This window comes from Bos javanicus, chromosome 6, assembly GCF_032452875.1.
Source record: "Bos javanicus breed banteng chromosome 6, ARS-OSU_banteng_1.0, whole genome shotgun sequence".
Taxonomy (NCBI): Eukaryota; Metazoa; Chordata; class Mammalia; order Artiodactyla; family Bovidae; genus Bos; species Bos javanicus.
The window spans coordinates 51,193,355-51,211,403 of record NC_083873.1 but is presented as its reverse complement, the minus strand read 5'-3'; positions in this window follow the sequence as shown (position 1 = coordinate 51,211,403).

Genomic DNA, 18,049 nt, shown 5'->3' with positions numbered 1-18,049 from the left:
CTTCTGCTTCTGTTAGGTCCATACCATTTCTGTCCTTTATCGAGCTCATCTTTGCATGAAATGTTCCTTTGGTATCTCTGATTTTCTTGAAGAGATCTCTAGTCTTTCCCATTCTGTTGTTTTCCTCTATTTCTTTGCATTGGTCACTGAGGAAGGCTTTCTTATCTCTTCTTGCTATTCTTTGGAACTCTGCATTCAGATGTTTATATCTTTCCTTTTCTCCTTTGCTTTTTGCTTGTCTTTTTTTCACAGCTATTTGTAAGGCCTTCCCAGACAGCCATCTTGCTTTTTTTCTTTTCTTTTCTATGGGGATGGTCTTTATCCCTGTCTCCTGTACAATATCACGAACCTCATTCCATAGTTCATCAGGCACTCTATCTATCAGATCTAGGCCCTTAAATCTATTTCTCACTTCCACTGTATAATCATAAGGGATTTGATTTAGATCATACCTGAATGGTCTAGTGGTTTTCCCTACTTTCTTCAATTTAAGTCTGAATTTGGCAATAAGGAGTTCATGATCTGAGCCACAGTCAGCTTCCTGGTCTTGTTTTTGCTGACTGTATAGAGCTTCACCATCTTTGGCTGCAAAGAATATAATCAATCTGATTTCGGTGTTGACCATATTGTGATGTCCATGTATAGAGTCTTCTCTTGTCTTGTTGGAAGAGGGTGTTTGTTATGATCAGTGCATTTTCTTGGCAAAACTCTATTAGTCTTTGCCCTGTAAATTTGTTAAGTGGGTCCATATCCTAATTTGACTGTAACTTCTATAAAGACAGCACACCTGCCTTTGTCATCACAGTATCCTCAGTACTTAACTAGCATTGCTAATAACCTATTTTAGCATGATGTATTGGAATTAACCTGCTTTTCTTTTTTAAAATCCCACATTTCAATGATGTAGTAACATGCATTGCCTCAGAAGTGAAAAAAAAAAAATAAAAGTAAGGCAAATATATGTATCACTCAGCTCTGATTTACAAATGTTTATATGTTAAATTATCATAAAACAGAAACATGATATCCAATGTTCTTTTGGTTCTCAAAATGAGTGAGAGTGTTTGTCATTCAGTCATGTCTGACTCTTTGCAATCCCATGGACTGTAACCTGCCAGGCTCCTCTGTCCATGGGATTTTCCAGGCAAGAATACTGGAATGGGTTGCCATTCCCTTCTTCATGGAATCTTCTTGACCCTGGCTCTCCTGCATTGCAAGAAGATTCTTAATAGTGAGGCAATTGAGAGAGAATATTTTGTCTTAAAATGAAATTCTAGAGATCATAATTTCTTTATCATAAGCTAAACCTGAGAAGCCTAAGAGTTAGAGTTTATACACATGACCTACTAGATTAGAAATAATGTGGCAATTAAATTAGAGCTGTTCTGAAAGTAAGGACAAAACAAATCTCTGCTGGGGCTGGAGGCTTGGAAAGGATTAGTAAAACAGAATACAGTTTAGATTCCAGTGTACACACTGAACTCTTATCTGTCTCTCAAACACCAAACCCAGGCATAGTATGGGGCATGGAATCTCTTGAAGTCAATAGTTAGGTTTGGGATCTGAAAAATTTGGGGACTTTTGGGCTACTGATCATATAGAACTCTTGATGCATACATCCTCAGTCATGTCCCAATCTTTGCAGCCCTAAGGACTGCCAAGCTCTTCTGTCCATGGAGTTTTCCAGGCAAGAATATTGGAGTGGGCTGCCATGTTCTCCTCCAGGGGGTCTTCCAACTCAGGGATCAAACTGGAGTCACTTACAGCTCCTGCACTGGCAGGCAGATTCTTTACCACTGTGCCACCAGGGAAGCCCCATATGGATACATAAATGCAGAAAATGCTAGGCCAGTGTAGCTGAAGTAGAGTAGAAATGGCAATGAGAGTCCGATATAGACACCCTACCCTTCAAATCTTCCTCAGCTTACATGGGCAGAGATAATATCCCCAAATTTCTGGGATCCAAGGCTCCAAGAGAGCTAAATACTCACCTAGATGCCATGAAATTGCTGTGGGAATTTTGGGTTCCATGGTAGTAGCTACAAGGAGATTAGGAACCAAGTCTGGGGCAGAGTCATCTAGAGAGATAATTGTGTTATTTCCAGAAGAGTCACAATGCCTTGCCTGTTCCAGACAATTAGATAAAACACTAGCTTTCATAATGAAGAACAAAAGCCAATTCTCAGCATCAAGTAGTGAAAGCTTGACCTTTACGTAGGCCAATGAGGACAGAAGTACTCAACCACAAATGTTCCTCAATTCAGAACTATAAAAAGAGGTATACTGGAGCTGGCACAAACCAGCTCATTAGAGCTCATCATGGGTACCTCTTTCCAACTCTGCATTCAGTAATGGTACATTGGAAGCTCAAAACTGGCCACCAGGAAAGCATTTATACCATGAACTTGGAAACCCAGCCAATCGGGGCCTTTTCCCCACTTTCCTCTCAAGAATCAGGTATTAAATGTTTTCCAGCATGCTGCAAATGACACATAAGCCTATTGTGCATTCAGATTATCCTGGGAAGAAAGAAAATAAATGGAATAGATCATCAGATGCCACTAAGTGGTGCCTGTGTGTGTGCTGTTTCTTCAGTTGTATCTGCCTCTTTGTGAACCCGTGGACTGTGTAAACTGCCAGGCTCCTCTGTTCATGAGAATCTCTAGGCATGAATATTGGAGTGGGTTGCCCTGCACTCCTCCAGGGAATCTTCCAGACCCAAGGATCAAATTCACGTTTCTTATGTCTCCTGCATTGTCACATGGGTTCTTTACTACTAGCATCACTAAGTTGTAGTGAAATTTTAATAAGCAGCTACTCAAAAATTCCCAAATGGAAGGGCTAGAACTTTATGTAAATTTTGTTGTAAGTAATCCATTAATATCAACAAAAATGCCAAGTTTTACCCAACAATTCCATTTTGTTGGGATTGTTTTCAGGAAATATATGAAAACATATATAAGGAGAGTACTCATTAAAACATTACTTAAAATGTTGGAAATGATTTCAACATTCAGAAATATAAGATTAATTCAATAACTTATAGTTATGAAAAAAATACTAGATGTCATTAAATGACATTGGGCATATCCATTGATTTAACTATCTGTTGACAATGTATTTCAGTGAAATTGATGATATGAAACTTCAAATGTTTTACATATCACATTCCAGAAGGATATTCATGAAAGTATTTATAGTGCTTATCTTTGGTATTATTAATCTTGGAGCATTTCGATTTTTTTCTCTTCTTGGGTTTCTACATTTTAGATTGTTATCTACCTCAAGAATGCATTACTTGAATAAATTATTGAGAGTATTAAAAGAAGTGGTGGTAAAGCACAAAATTTTTTTCATAGATGACTGAAATTGGCTTAAAGATAAAAGTTTAAAGGTTTCAAAAGAGAAGATTTAAGTTTGAATATTGAATCAGGGATTTGAAACTGAAAGTATTAATCTCCTATTTATAAAATAGGAGATTAATACTTTTGCATCAGTTATTTTAAACTTTAATCTTCTGATGTATCAGAAATATTATCTTAGTGTATTCTTAAGAGACAGAGATAGTTGGTCAAAATGCTAAGGTCAAAGTTTAAAGTAAATTTACTTATGCTATTTTTACTCTGGATAACAGAAAGGACAGGATGGTTTTATTCCCCAGGTGGTAAGCAGCAGCAAATGATTTTTGCTTTCTACAGGTCTTTTTCCCTTTTTTTAACTGTCAGGGCACAAACACGTTAACTTCACATAAATGGAGAGTACCTGCTGTGGAAAACATCTCTTTTGACTTAAAAAGGAGCATTAAAGCCTCTGTCACTTCAGTGAAATGATGATTAAAAGAGCAAATGTGAAGTACTTATATATCCAGGTTATAGCAGTTACAAGTTAGAAAAGTTTAAATTTTGTTGTTTTTTTTTTCTGTGGAGCAATGGTTATTTGTGACCAGTCACATCAGTTCTGGTCAGAATAGTCAGTTCTTCTGGCTAGCCAGCAAATAAAATACATAAAGATTTTTCCTTCATTAGGTCAGCTTCCAGGAAATGCTGATGGAAGAATGAAAGGCCATCTTTTACCCTTTAAGAGCAAACTTCTAGGAATTTCCATTAGCACACTGTTAGAATTTGGCTATCTCTTTTCATGCATAATTTTCTAATTTCAGCATTTAAGAAAACACTAATACAGATGCTCTTTCTTCAATATTTTAATTCATGGTTGTCTGTCAAGATTTGTAAGCTCCATAAAGTTTCCTTCTCTTTAACCAGGTACAGTCAATGAAAGAAGATAGCAAATGTTTGGAATATAACTTTGGTTTTGATCATACAAACACATCTAAAATAAAGTTTCCCAATTTGCAGCCACTGACATTTTTTACAGTCACATGTAGGAAGTTTTCCTGTGTATTGTAGGATGGTTTGCAGTGTCCTGGCTACTGAAGTATACCCGCTAGATTTGTTTGTTTAAAAGGTTATAGTAGCACCCTGTCCCCAGGTGTGACAATCAAAAAATGTTTGCAAATATTGCTGTGTCCTCCAAGAGGCAAAATATCCTCTGATTGTCAGCTATTAATCTAGAAAACTTAGAAAATTTAATCCACAAAAATTAATATACTGTATGTTTTTGAATTATATCATTCAATTTGATTATGTTGATATCATATCAATAAATTTGTCATAACTAAAAATAATTTTTTGTTTAAAGATATCAGTTCATAATCAGGAATTAATCTATTAAATCTGCAGGTGGGTATCAGTTACTAAAGGTTGATTTTCTAACTAAATAGCTGGTAAAGGACAAGAAGAAATCTCATAGCTGTCAGTTTTAAATGAGTCACACCATTGCAAATCTCATTGTTTGTCCTTATGTATGACATATTGCTGTGATGCTGTGTTTTACAAAACCAGTTATAGGCATGTATGCCAGGAGAAAGGTGGCACCAGTGCCCTTGAAGCAGGACTGAACTAAAACAGAGGCCTCTATATGCACTGTGTTCTCTAGTTTGCCCTCAACACAACTGAGAAGTCCAAATTTTACTTCCCATATGTAAAGCATCTTACAGAAAGTAAGCATGAAAAGACTTAGAGACTTCACTGGTGGTCCAGTGGATAAGACCACTTTTTCTACTGCATGGGGCATGGATTCTATCTCTGGTGGAGGAACTAAGATTCCCACATGCCTGGTGGTACATGGTACAAGCGAAAGAAAAAAAAAAGAATGAAAAGACTTAGTGTGGTAGCTCAGATGGTAAAGAATCTACCTGCAGTGCAGGAGACTTGAATTCAGTCCCTGGGTCAGCAAGATCACCCAGAGAAGGAAATGCAACCCACTTCAGTATTCTTGCCTGGAAATCTCATGGACAGAGGAGCCTGGTGGGCTATAGCCGATGGAGTCTCAAAGAGACATAACTGAGTAACTAACACTTTAAAAACACTCAATAATTGTTAAATGTTAAGAATTAGATTTGTGGTGATATAGGAAGACCATGAATTTCAGAGAAAGAAATACTTTGGTTAAATCTTTCTGAACACCTACTAGTTGTGTAGTTTTGGGCAAGTTTTTTGTTTCAGCTTGTATGTTTCCAACTTTTCTTCCACCAGTAAAATGGACTTAATGATAGAGAGCTTATAGGATTATTGTGAGAATAAATTTTAAAATTCAAATCATCCAGCATAATTAAATATAATATATATTCAAAAAAATGTCAGATGATGGAGTAAATACATAATAAAATAATTCTCAAGAACATAGAAATTTATAAACAATACATATTTTTCCTTATATTCTATTCCAAAAATTTGTTTCAGAAAGAAAAATAGGATATAAAAAGAAGAAAAAAAAATATTCAGTGACATCCCCCACTCCGCTTGTTTTAAGACGTTGGTAAGCATAGTACTTCAGTGCAGCTGGTATTTTATGTACCAAGGAATTTCAAATATCTTTCAGAAGAAAGCCACCTATATTCATGTCATGTTCAAAATATTAAACCAGTTCCAAGTTGGCAAGGATAAAAAAGAAAACATTCAGTAAATTTCAGTCATTTGCCTCCCAAACACTTCACTGAACTTCTTAAATGCTGTGCATGTAATACATTCTAACTGCTAATAGGGTTCATAGAAGAACTTTAATTTTCCCACTTACTTTGTATTGCAGCTTGCATTTTAAGGTTTTCACATGCGATTGGAAACCATTTGAATTATCCTGAATGAAAAGTTCTGTACTGGGCGGTCAGAGAGTGATTTTTGCCTTCCTCTAACATAATCCTTCCTGTAACATAATTCCACAATAAACTGTGGAAAATTCTGAAAGAGATGGGAATACCAGACCACCTGACTGGCCTCATGAGAAATCTGTATGCAGGTCAGGAAGCAACAGTTAGAACTGGACATGGAACAACACACTGGTTCCAAATAGGAAAAGGAGTACATCAAGGCTGTATACTGTCACCCTGCTTATTTAATTTATAGGCAGAGTAGGAAATGCTGGGCTGGAGGAAGCACGAGCTGGAATCAAGATTGCCAAGAGAAATATCAATAACCTCAGATATATAGATGACACCACCCTTATGGCAAAAAGTGAAGAAGAACTAAAGAGCCTCTTGATGAAAGTGAAAGAGGAGAGTGAAAAAGTTAGCTTAAAGCTCAACATTCAGAAAACTAAGATCATGGCATCTGGCCCCATCACTTGGAGCAAATAGATGGGGAAAGAGTGTCAGACTTTATTTTGGGGGGTTCCAAAACCACTGCAGATGGTGACTGTAGTCATGAAATAAAAACACACTTACTCCTTGGAAGAAAAGTTATGACCAACTTAGACAGCATATTAAAAAGCAGAGACATTACTTTGCCAACAAAGGTCCGTCTAGTCAAGGCTATGGTTTTTCCTGTGGTCATGTATGGATGTGAGAGTTGGAGTGTGAAGAAAGCGGAGCACTGAAGAATGCTTTTGATGCTTTTGAACTGTGGTGTTGGAGAAGACTCTTGAGAGTCCCTTGGACTGCAAGGAGATCCAACCAGTCCATCCTAAAGGAAATAAATCCAGAATATTCATTGGAAGGACTGATGTTGAAGCTAAAACTCCAATACTTTGGCCACCTGATGCAAAGAGCTGACTCATTTGAAAAGATCCTGATGCTGAGAAAGATTGAAGGCAGGATAAGTGGACAACAGAGGATGATATGGTTGGATGGCATCACCAACTCAAGAGACATGAGCTTGAGTAAACCCTGGGAGTTGGTGACAGACAGGGAGACCTGGCATGCTGCAGTCCATGGGGTCCCAAAGAGTTGGACATGACTGAGCAACTGAATTGAACTGAACATAATCCTATAGAAGTAATAATTTATTATGATATACACTCAACTATAAGATTACCAACCTCAGCAAGTCTTAACAATTTGTGGATCAAGCATTTGTAAAGTAGCTTCTAAATAACACTGTAATAGAAAACAAAATTATAAAAAGCACAGGGCAGAACTTCCACATGCTACCAGTTTCCTGCAAGGGAAAAAGAAACAAGAAATTGCTCTCTGGTGTGATAAAAGCTACAGTGCACATAAGCAGCCATGAAACCTGTCAAAGGACGGAACAATGACTTCATCTTCCTTCAGGTAGGCTGTCCTATCTTTTAGCTGATTAGGATAGCCTATCTGAAGATTCCCTGGTGGCTCAGCAGTAAAGAATCCACCTGCCAATGCAGGAGACAAATGCAGGTTCGATACTTGGGTTGGGAAGATCTCCTGGAGCAGGAAATGGCAATCCACTCCAGTATTTTTACCTGAGAAATTCCATGGACAGAGAAGAATGATGCGCTAAAGTCTGGTGTGGTAGCAAAGAGTCAGACATGACTTAGCCACTAAACAACAACAAAACAACAAGGTTATCCAAGTCAACCAAAAGAGTTGCTCTTCTGGAGTAGAATACATCAGTATTTATTAGTTCATTAGGTTTTTGAAAGGATTTGAGAGGGAAACAACAGAACATCAAAGTTCTCAAATTTGTACTTTAAAATTGTGTGTGTGTGTATGCGCTCAGTCGTGTCCAACTCTTTGTGACTCTGTGGACTGTGGCCCACAAGGCTCCTCTGTCCAGGGAATTCTCCAGGCAAGAATACTGAAGTAGGTTGCCATTTCCTACTCCAGGGGATCTTCCCAACCCAGGGATCAAATCCGCATCTCCAGCATTGATAGGTAGATTCTTTACAACTAGCGCAAACTAGGAAGCCCCTAGAATTACTTGGAGATCTCAAACTCCTGATATGCAGGCCCAAACTCCAGATCCATTAAATTAAAATCTCTAGATCTGGAACCTAGGAAGCAAAAGTTTAATCATCCTCAGGTAATTTAAATGGGCAGCAAAATTTTGAGCTTCATTGATCTATAAAGACAACCGCTAATCTAAAAGGAGCAGAGGGAATCTGTGTATCTTGGTGTGTCCTGAAGAGAGTCTGTGTTTTCACTTATCACTGAATTCAACTATTAATTAAGTGACTAAGACAAAACTAGGTTAATGCTGACCTTTATTATTGATTTTTACAAAATCAAGCCTATGTATTTGCCAGAGGGAAAAAAATGCATGATTCACATAATGCTGTTAGATTTGTCTCAAGGAATGTTTTTATGCATACTGAGTTCAGTTCAGTTTGGCCTCTCAGTCATGTCTGACTCTTAAGGTTTAATGCACATAGTTGTCAAGAATGTCCTATGAGATTAACGAAATTAGGTCTACAAATTAATAGGTAAAGGTATGAAAATCTATTTTGATAGAAAGTTTCATGATGGTTTTTATTATTTTTCTGATTTTCTACTAAACCAATATAACTTGGAGAAAGTTGTGTTGAGAAAAACCTGAGAATTTCTGATAAAAGCCAGTATGTGACTATTAAGTACACCCTCTCTTTATGATGTCTTAAATCCTTGAGCAAGATTAGCTTAAATGTATTCCTAGGTGCATTTATTGTTTGGGGGCAAAGATACAATATACATTTCATAATAAGAGGAAGTTATCTTTTGTGATGAATTTTTCACAGAAAAGATCTATGCAAGGTGAATTTACAATAAAATAATTTTCTACAATAAAGGAACAGAGCTTTTCATTTACATAAGTAACAAAATTTTTTAAAAAAGAAAAAAACTGTATCCCTCTCACCACTAAGAAGCAGTTTCAGAGCTTCAGTTTCTTCCTCTTCAGTCTACTGAAGTAGACTGTCTACTGGTAGACTACAGTATTCTACCAGTCTAATTTTTGTCCAGTTGAAGGACCATGGACTTTAGTGTCAAGCACCAGTCTTTCATATTCATTTAAATCATCTTAAATTGATTTGGCTTGATCAATAAAAAACTCTTTTTACCCTTTACTCAGTTTTCATAGACTCTTTTTTTTTTTTTTTTTAACCAGTCTATGCACTTGATAAAAGCTTCAGGGAATGTAGCTCAACCCTTATCTACCTTGTCTCCTGACTCACTCTTCATGTTTTCCTAGGATTGTGACTTTCTCTGTTTTTTTCTATCTTTGTCACACTTTAAATGTAGACAGGTCCAGGGTTTCCACTTAGACTTTTTAATCTTCACACATACCCCTTCCTTTTCCTCTCTCATTTAGATTAGCTCTCAGGAAATCTCTACTCTCACCTACTATGGTTGTGTGTGGCTAGTCTGTTTCCTGGGTTCTAATCTCATTATCCTGCTGCACAGCACTAGGAAGTACTCACAGCGTTTCCTGTCAGTGCTTTATTTTGACAGATAATCAGAAATTTTAAACTCAGTTGTAAAACTTCATGGTACTCTGAAATAGTTTCAGTAAAAATTAATTGAGCATAGCCTCACCATATAGGAACTTTAGTATATCACTTTATATTTGCATAGACAGGTAGTGGGTTTGTTCGTTTGTTTGTTTGTTTTTAATTTTCCACTTAAAGCATCTTTGTTTGTCACAACACATGGTGGCTAGAGGAAATATTTTGATTCCTATTTTATGAATGAAGAGACCGTGAAAATCTTTAGAAAATTTCCCCAGTCTTTTGAATTGCATGATGATGAGTTTCTACTATTTTATCTTGCCTTTCCTATCCTAAAATAAACTACTCAAATTAACAAATAATGATTGTATGGTTTTGGTCTTTTATCATTGTTAACAATACTGTATGTTTTAACTACCAAACTAAAAATACAGACCCATATAAGCAAGTACAGACATAATCGTGACTTGTATAAAGGTCATATTTTATTTTAAATAGTTTATTTTCTTAATTTTTAAATGCTTATAATGTAATGATTTTATTCACTTGAACTCATTTTTATTTTCCTTATCAATTACCCCACTAATTCATGTATTCTTTGAAGACAGGGACAAGATTTTGAAAATATTATTCTGGTTCCTCACTTGGTCTGTACAATACAATGGTGTGGACTGTGTTTTCTACCCACCAACCCTCACCCGCACCAAAATTCATGCTGAGACCCTAATCCCCAATGTACATATATTTGGAAATAGATTCTATCAGAAGGTAATGCAGGTTAATACAGATCGTGGGGTGGGCCCCTTATCAATAAGACTGGTGTCTTTATAAGTAGAAAAAGAGATACCAGGGCTCACTTCTTCTGGGTTGTAATAAAAAGGCAGATAACCCTCTGCAAACAAGGAAGAGTATTCTCTTCAGGAACCAAATCCACCAGTACCTTCATCTTGGATTTCCCAGCCTCCCTAACTGTGAGAAAATATATTTCTGTTCACACCATCCAGTCTATGGTTTTTGTTATGTCAGCCAAGAAGACTAAGACATTCAACAAACTGACAATGTTCTTTTTTAACTGGAGAATTATTATCAATGTGAAGAAGCAAAGAAAGGAAAAGACTGTAGTCAACAAAATATTCCTGTCTTATGTTTTTAAAATGTGTATTGGAGTTGAACTGATAGCTTAAATGCTATCTGTAGCTAGATTTTCTAAAACTAGTTTTGCCCACTGGATCAATGACATTTAACTTAAATGTAAAGATTATATATAAGCATATGATTTGAATGTGGCATTTGAGAGAAATCTAATGAAAAAAAATGTGGGTTGTTATAAGACTTGCAGTTACCAAAATGATAAGAAAGAAGAAAACTATTATAGCATTTCTCAGAAATATATTTAAAAACTAATATGGATTCCAAGAGGACAAAGCCATCGATAGTATACTATTAACTACATATGTTTTAAAAATTTTAAAGGAAAATAGATCAAAGAGATCAAGATTGTGTATGGTAGTATTCCAAGATTTGTGAAATGGATAACAAGGAGTATTGTGTGTTTTAGAGAGAGAGGGGACACAGAGAAGTTCCTTTTCTCCACCTGATCATGGTTAGACTAGAATACAAAACCATTACTTTAATCTTTACCTAAATCAGACAACCTACTGTATCTGTTCTATAACTTCAAATATATTCATTTCCATATATTTCTAAATGGCCTTTAAAATATGTTTATGAAGATTAATTATATATTTAAGAGAATTCATAATGTGTTTTCAAGTGAAAGAAACAAGGATAAAATAAGTATTAGTATATACATCAAGAAAGTAGAATTTTAATAATATAACTTTTTACTTAGTCCCTTTTTTGGGATGTATATCAATCTTCTCCCCTACACAAATGTTTCATAATGAGCATCTCAATTTGCTAGCTAATGAGCCCCTTTGATCTTATTTGGGAAACTGCAAATTCTCTGTCCTTTACTATTTAGGACTTAAGGCAAAAATTGTCTCAAAACTGCTAATGCAAGAAGTATATTTGTAGCCTCAAATGTTTTATATGAAAATTCTGAAAAGAGATAGTCTTGGACTTAGAGAAAAATATTATATCAAAATATTCTGTTTTAACTTTTAAAGATTTCAATTGCCTTTAATATCAAAGGCATTCTTGTAAATTTTTGAAAGCCCCTCATTGCAATTTCACTTACCTAAAACTTCACTTTTTAAGTTTGATCTTTCTGGAAAATCAAACCAAAGATTGCCACTTTACTAGCTAGTGGACTTGCCTGGTATTTCAAATGGTAAAGAACCTGCCTGTAGTACAGGAAATCCATGTTCGATCCCTGGGTTGGGAACATCCCCTGGATTAGGAAATGTCAACTCATGCCAGTATTCTAGCCTGGACAATCCCATGGACAGAAGAGTCTGGCAGGCTACAGTCCATGGGGTCTCAAAGAGTCAGACACAAGTTAGGCAACTTGGCAAGCATGCACATACTAGCTAGTAATAAAAAATTTTAATGAAATTGGATATGACTTAAAATGTTGCCATAGAGAATCAAAAATGAATGTTTATTTTTTAAATTTCATTCTTTATATGAGGAAGGTTTTTTTCTAACAAATTTTTTCCTGACGTAGTGGGTTCAGTGGTGCCCTTCATCCACCCCACAGATAAGGCCATATCCTAGAAATTGTGAATGTAAACTTAATTGGAAAAAGAGCCTTTATACTAATAATCTCTGTGACTAATAATCTCTGGCTGATATCATAGTAGGTGATATCATAGTTAATTATCAGAGTTGGCCCTAAATCAAATGACAAATACCCTTATAAGAGATACCCAGGGTAAAGACTCTAGAGAAGTCCATTTGGAGATGGAGACAGACATGGGGGAGGTACAGTTTCAAGCCAAGGAGTGCCTAGGGCCACCAGAAGTTGAAAGAAGTAAAAGATTCTCCTTTAGGTCCTTTGGAGGGAGCATGGTCATTCCAAACCGTGATCTTTGGACTTCTGATCTTCAAAACAGTGTGGGAATAAATGTCTGTTTTGTTATTTTTTTAAAGCCACCATATTTGTGATAATATTTACAGAAGCCCAAGGTGGCTCAGATGATAAAGAAACTTCCTGCAATGCAGGAGACTTAGGTTCAATCCCTGGGTCAGGAAAATCCCCTGCAGAAGGGAATGGCTACCCACTCTAGTAAAGAGTTGGACATGACTGAGTGACTAATACAGTAGGAAACAAATATGCTTGATGTGTTCCCTATTTTGATAATTTGATTCTTTATATTACTGGTCTAAAACAAAGCTAGAAAATGTTACAATGAGGACTTCAAGTCCTATTGGTTCCCATTTCATATATTCTTTTGGTCAAAATTCTGTTCAAAGAGTAGAAAAATAAGTTATATCTTTGATTATAGATCCCTAGATATTTGCAAGCAAAAAACCTTGCAAATGATAGAATGTAGTCACTTAATGTTGTGCAGAAAATTAAGTTGAGAAACCCAATGACCTGCTACAGTTCACAGACCTACATTGAATGTCAGCTTTTGTCTGAACCCATTTGCAATGTGAGCAAATCTGATGTGTATGACAAATATGATGATGTGACATCACAGCTGATGTCACAGATTGCTGCTTTCAGTCCTCCAGGGCTGCCATAGCAAAACATCACAGGCTGAGTAGCTTAAACACTAGACATTTATTTTCTCACAGTTTTGGAGACTGGAAGTTCATGATCATGCTGAGAGTTCTCTTCCTGGTTTGTAGATAGTGACTTTCTAACTCTCCTCTGTGTTTGCCCAGAAAAAGAAAGTGTGCTCTACTTTCTCTTACAAGGGCATCAATCCTACTGCATTAGGGCCCCCTCTTATGATTTAATTTAACCTTTAATTGCCTCCTTTAGATGTTATATCCAAATATAGGACCTACAGGATCACATTGGGGATTAGTGTATCAAGATATTAATTGGGGGGGGGTGGATTTCAGTTTATAACACCCTTGTTACTGTACTTGGGTAAGAGTATGTCATAGTACTTCTTTAACTTCGAAAGTGGGAGAACTGAAACAATTGGATATCAGTTCTGACTCCTTTATCAAAATCTTTTGGATGGATCTGACATGAAATCTAAGTCATGTTTATAGAAGACCTAATTACTTTTATATCTATTCATAGCAATCATCTTTAAGAAAGATATAAAAACAAAGGAAACTCCAAAATTTTTAGTTGTTGCTATAATTTTCAGTCCAAATGATAACTTTTGTTCTATATAACTGCATCTATAAGATATTCATATAAGAATTTCAGAGTAGATATGAAAGGAAAAGAAACTACAGGAAATTGAGAAAGTGAGAATATTTTTAGCTCATCTAAGAACTAGTTCCTCTTGATGTTTTTACTGCTGTTCTCACCTTAATTTTTTCTCTTTTTGTCTCTTTTTGAATAGTGCTCAGTCTTCTGAAAACTCTTCCTGATTGAGGATTTTTATATAGGCAGGGAAGGTCAGTAATGGATATTTTCACACTTTAGGCAGAAAAAAACAAAAAAGAATCTTCAAAGTTTGTAATAAACAGAGCAATCTTTAGGGATCAAAACAGTCTCTTAGATTCAATGCCAGGTGTCTTTCCCAATCTTAGCTTCACAACTTCCCCAGTCACATCAGCTACTCCTTTTGAGCAGGGAGTCACTCTTCCTGCTGCCAGAGTGTCTAGGAAAAAAAAAAAAAGGTACAGCTGCTGCAGGCATATACTGTACCTGGCAATTTCACAAAATGAATATGAGGGTGATGTGTAGTGTCCATAAGGTATTAACTTATTTTTTTTTTCCTCTCCACTCCTTTGTCTATTTTTCTGTTTGAATATCTTATATTTCCTTTTCTCCCTCAATATATTTTCTCTGAGCCCTTTTCCTTTCTTGTCACTCAGATAAGTGTGCTAGAATCAGAATTGGAGAGTCCCAAGTCAACACCTTTGGTATTTTGGCAGACAAGGAACCACTGATAATAAAACTCAAATAAAGTACCCTATTCCCTATTGTAAGAAATTTTAACAAGCATCAGTACCTGAGATGAGCTGCTTCAATTGTTGTGATGTGAAGTAGAAGATGATCAGGCCATCTTAGGTAGAATGGAAGCAAGAGGAATCATAATTCTGAACTCACTGAAATTTTTTATTTAATCACTTTACTCAGTGGAAGTTTACACAAGGTACTTGCAGTTTCATATGGAGACAAGGTTTACTGACCTGAAGTTTGAAAACCCAGACTTGATTTGAGTCACCATGAGCTCAATTAAATATCTGTGTATCTTATAAAGATGTAATCACTCTTGTTTTTTAGATACTATCTTAGGCACACATAACTATTAGCTGGTGGCTCAGATGGCAAAGAATCTCCTGCAATGCAGGAGACCTGGATTCCATCCCTGGGTTGGGAAGATCCCCTGGAGAAGGAAAAGGCTATCCACTCCAGTATTCTGGCCTGAAGAATTCCATCAACTGTATAGTCTGTGGGGTTGCAGAGAGTTAGACATGACTGAGTGACTTTCACTCACTTCACAGATGGTAAGGAATCTGCCTGCAATGCAAAAAATCTGGGTTCAATCTCTGTGTCAGAAAGATCCCCCAAGGAAGGGAATGGCTACCCACTCCAGTATTCTTGCCTGGAGAATTCCATGGACAGAGGAGACTGGCGGGCTACAGTTCTTGGGACCACATAGAATCAGACACAACTGAGTGACTCACTCACACACACACACACACACACACACACAGAAGAATTAGACACTTTTACCACTGATTCTGAACCACATTTGGAAGAACTCAGCTATCACATCTCTTGGAACAATTCACCTTTTGAAGTCTGGGGTGCAAACCAGTGGATCAAATTTAAGTCCATCAGTTAAGGCGAGATACCGTGTTCACTTTCAGTGGATTATTTGGCAGCAACTGTAAGGAATTCTTTGTGTTCTCAACTTTGTCAAGGAGGAAAACCCATAGAGAGAAAGTGTGTAGATTAAGATAGTGTTTGCATGTGGTTTGTACACTGTTACATTAAAACAGGTGATTGCACACTTACAGTTATTTTAGCTATATAGGCCTAAAATAGGTAATAGTTTGCTTAACCCTCCAAATTATTTCTTTAAAATAGTTCTATTTGATTTAGTTGTATACTAGTTTTAACACTTATTTTAGTTACTAAGGGCTTCCTTTGTGACTCAGCTGGGAAAGAATTCGCCTGCAATGTGGGAGACCTCTGTTTGATCCCTGGGTTGGGAAGATCCCCTGGAGAAGGGAAAGGCTTGCCACTCCAGTAATCTTGCCTGGAGAATTCCATGGACTGTATAGTCCATGGGGTTGCAAAGAGTTGGACACAACTGAGCAACTTTCACTTCACTCACAAATGATGGGAAATTAGAAAGGATTCATAGTCATACTGATAAAAAAAAAGTTAACTAGAAAAAGTTTAAAAAGTTAAAAAGTTGAGTCCATTTTATTGGATTTTCTTCCAAATATAAATATTCATCCTGAAAAGCAAAATAACACATGCATGGAAAGAAACTAAGTTTTATTTTTCCTAAGTCTCCCCATTGAAGTGACCTTAAAAACATATGTAAGAATATGACCTTAGAAAGTTCATCTATGGAAGATGGCAGAATAGGATGGGGAGACCACTTTATCCCCCACAAGTTCATCAAAAGATCATTTGAATGCTGAGCAAGTTCCACAAAACAACTTCTGAATGCTGGCGGAGGACATCAGGCACCCAGAATGTCAGCCCATTCTCTTCAAAAGGAGGTAGGGAAAAATATAAAAGATAAAAAGAGAGACAGAAGAGTTAGGGACAGAGACCCATCCCGGGTAGGGAATCGTGAAAGAGGAGAAGTTTCCAAAGACCAGGAAACCCTCTCACTGGCGGGTCTGTGGAGAGTTTTGGAATCTCAGAAGGCAATATAAATGGGAGGAAAAAAAAAGAACCCACAGATTACACGCCTAGCGGCGACTCCCAGCAGAAAGGTAACCCAGAGGCTTGTATCCACCAGCAGTGAGCAGGGGCTGAACAGGGAGGCCTGGGTTGCATGCATAGGGTGGGGACTGGGCCTGAATGCCCTGAGGACAATCTGAGGGAGCTAACCTGAGATAGCAACCAAAACTGTGAGATAGCCAGAGAGAAAAAAAAGAGAGAACTTTCCTGAGAAAAGCTCTGAGGCACAGCCTGGCCTGTGAGAGGTCACAGAATAAAGGACTGAGCAAATACCAGAGGAGAGCTAGCCAGCTATGGACTGCCCGCCCCCCCACCCCCAACATCCTGCACCAGAGGGAGAGATGCAGGCAGGCTACAGCCAGAACCAGAAGGCGAGGGGCAATCTCAGCCCCAGGGACAGCATCCTCTACCAAACTGTGAGCAGGCTCCCAGTTACTAGTGAAGTCTTCTTGGGATCCTGGATGGTTGACATCTGCAAGGAGGGTCACAGTCAGAGATCAGCTCCCCAGAGGAGACACACAGCACACCTGAGACTGTGCTCCCAATGTGCACCCAGGAAACCAAGCAGCTGGGACTGGGGAGGTGATAAGGTGCACTACCCAGCTGGGAGAGTGTTCGCCAAGCACCTGGTCGCCTGAGCTGCTTGGAACTGGGAAGGGCACAAAACAGGCCCAGGTGAGTCTGTGCCTTTGTGGAGTACCCAAGAACCTGAACCTGAGGGGCTTAGATCTAGGAACTGCACGCAACCCAGGGCCTGCTTTAGACAGTTCCCCTGCAGAGCAACCTGGAGCCTGAGCAGTGTAGACCAGGAAAGCACACATGCCATGAACGAGGGCAAACCCAGTAATGCCCAGACACTGGGAACACTCCCGACACATGCCGGTGATATTTGTTTGTAGTTCCTCCCTTCCCACAGCACAAATGAACAAGTGAGCCTAAATAAGTGGCCACCTTTGCCCCCTTGTGTCAGAGTGGAAATTAGACACTGAAGAGATTTGCAAACAGAGGAAGCCAAAATAAACAAAGAGGGAACTGCTCTAGAAGTGACAGGTACAACAGACTAAAACCCTGTAGTTAGCATTGACTACATTGGAAGGGGCCTATGGACCTTGAGAAGAAGTACAAGCTAGAACAAAGTACTATCTGAAACTGAACTGACCCCACACTGCCCTCAGCAGCTCCTGAGAAATTCCTAGATATATTTTGCTATTATTATTATTTTTTTAATTTTTAAGTTCTTTATTACTCCTTGAATTTTCATTTTTATAACCTACTATTACTTTGCAAAAAAAAAAAAGACCCTATTTTTAAAGCCAATTTCATATATATATATATATATTTTATAATTTT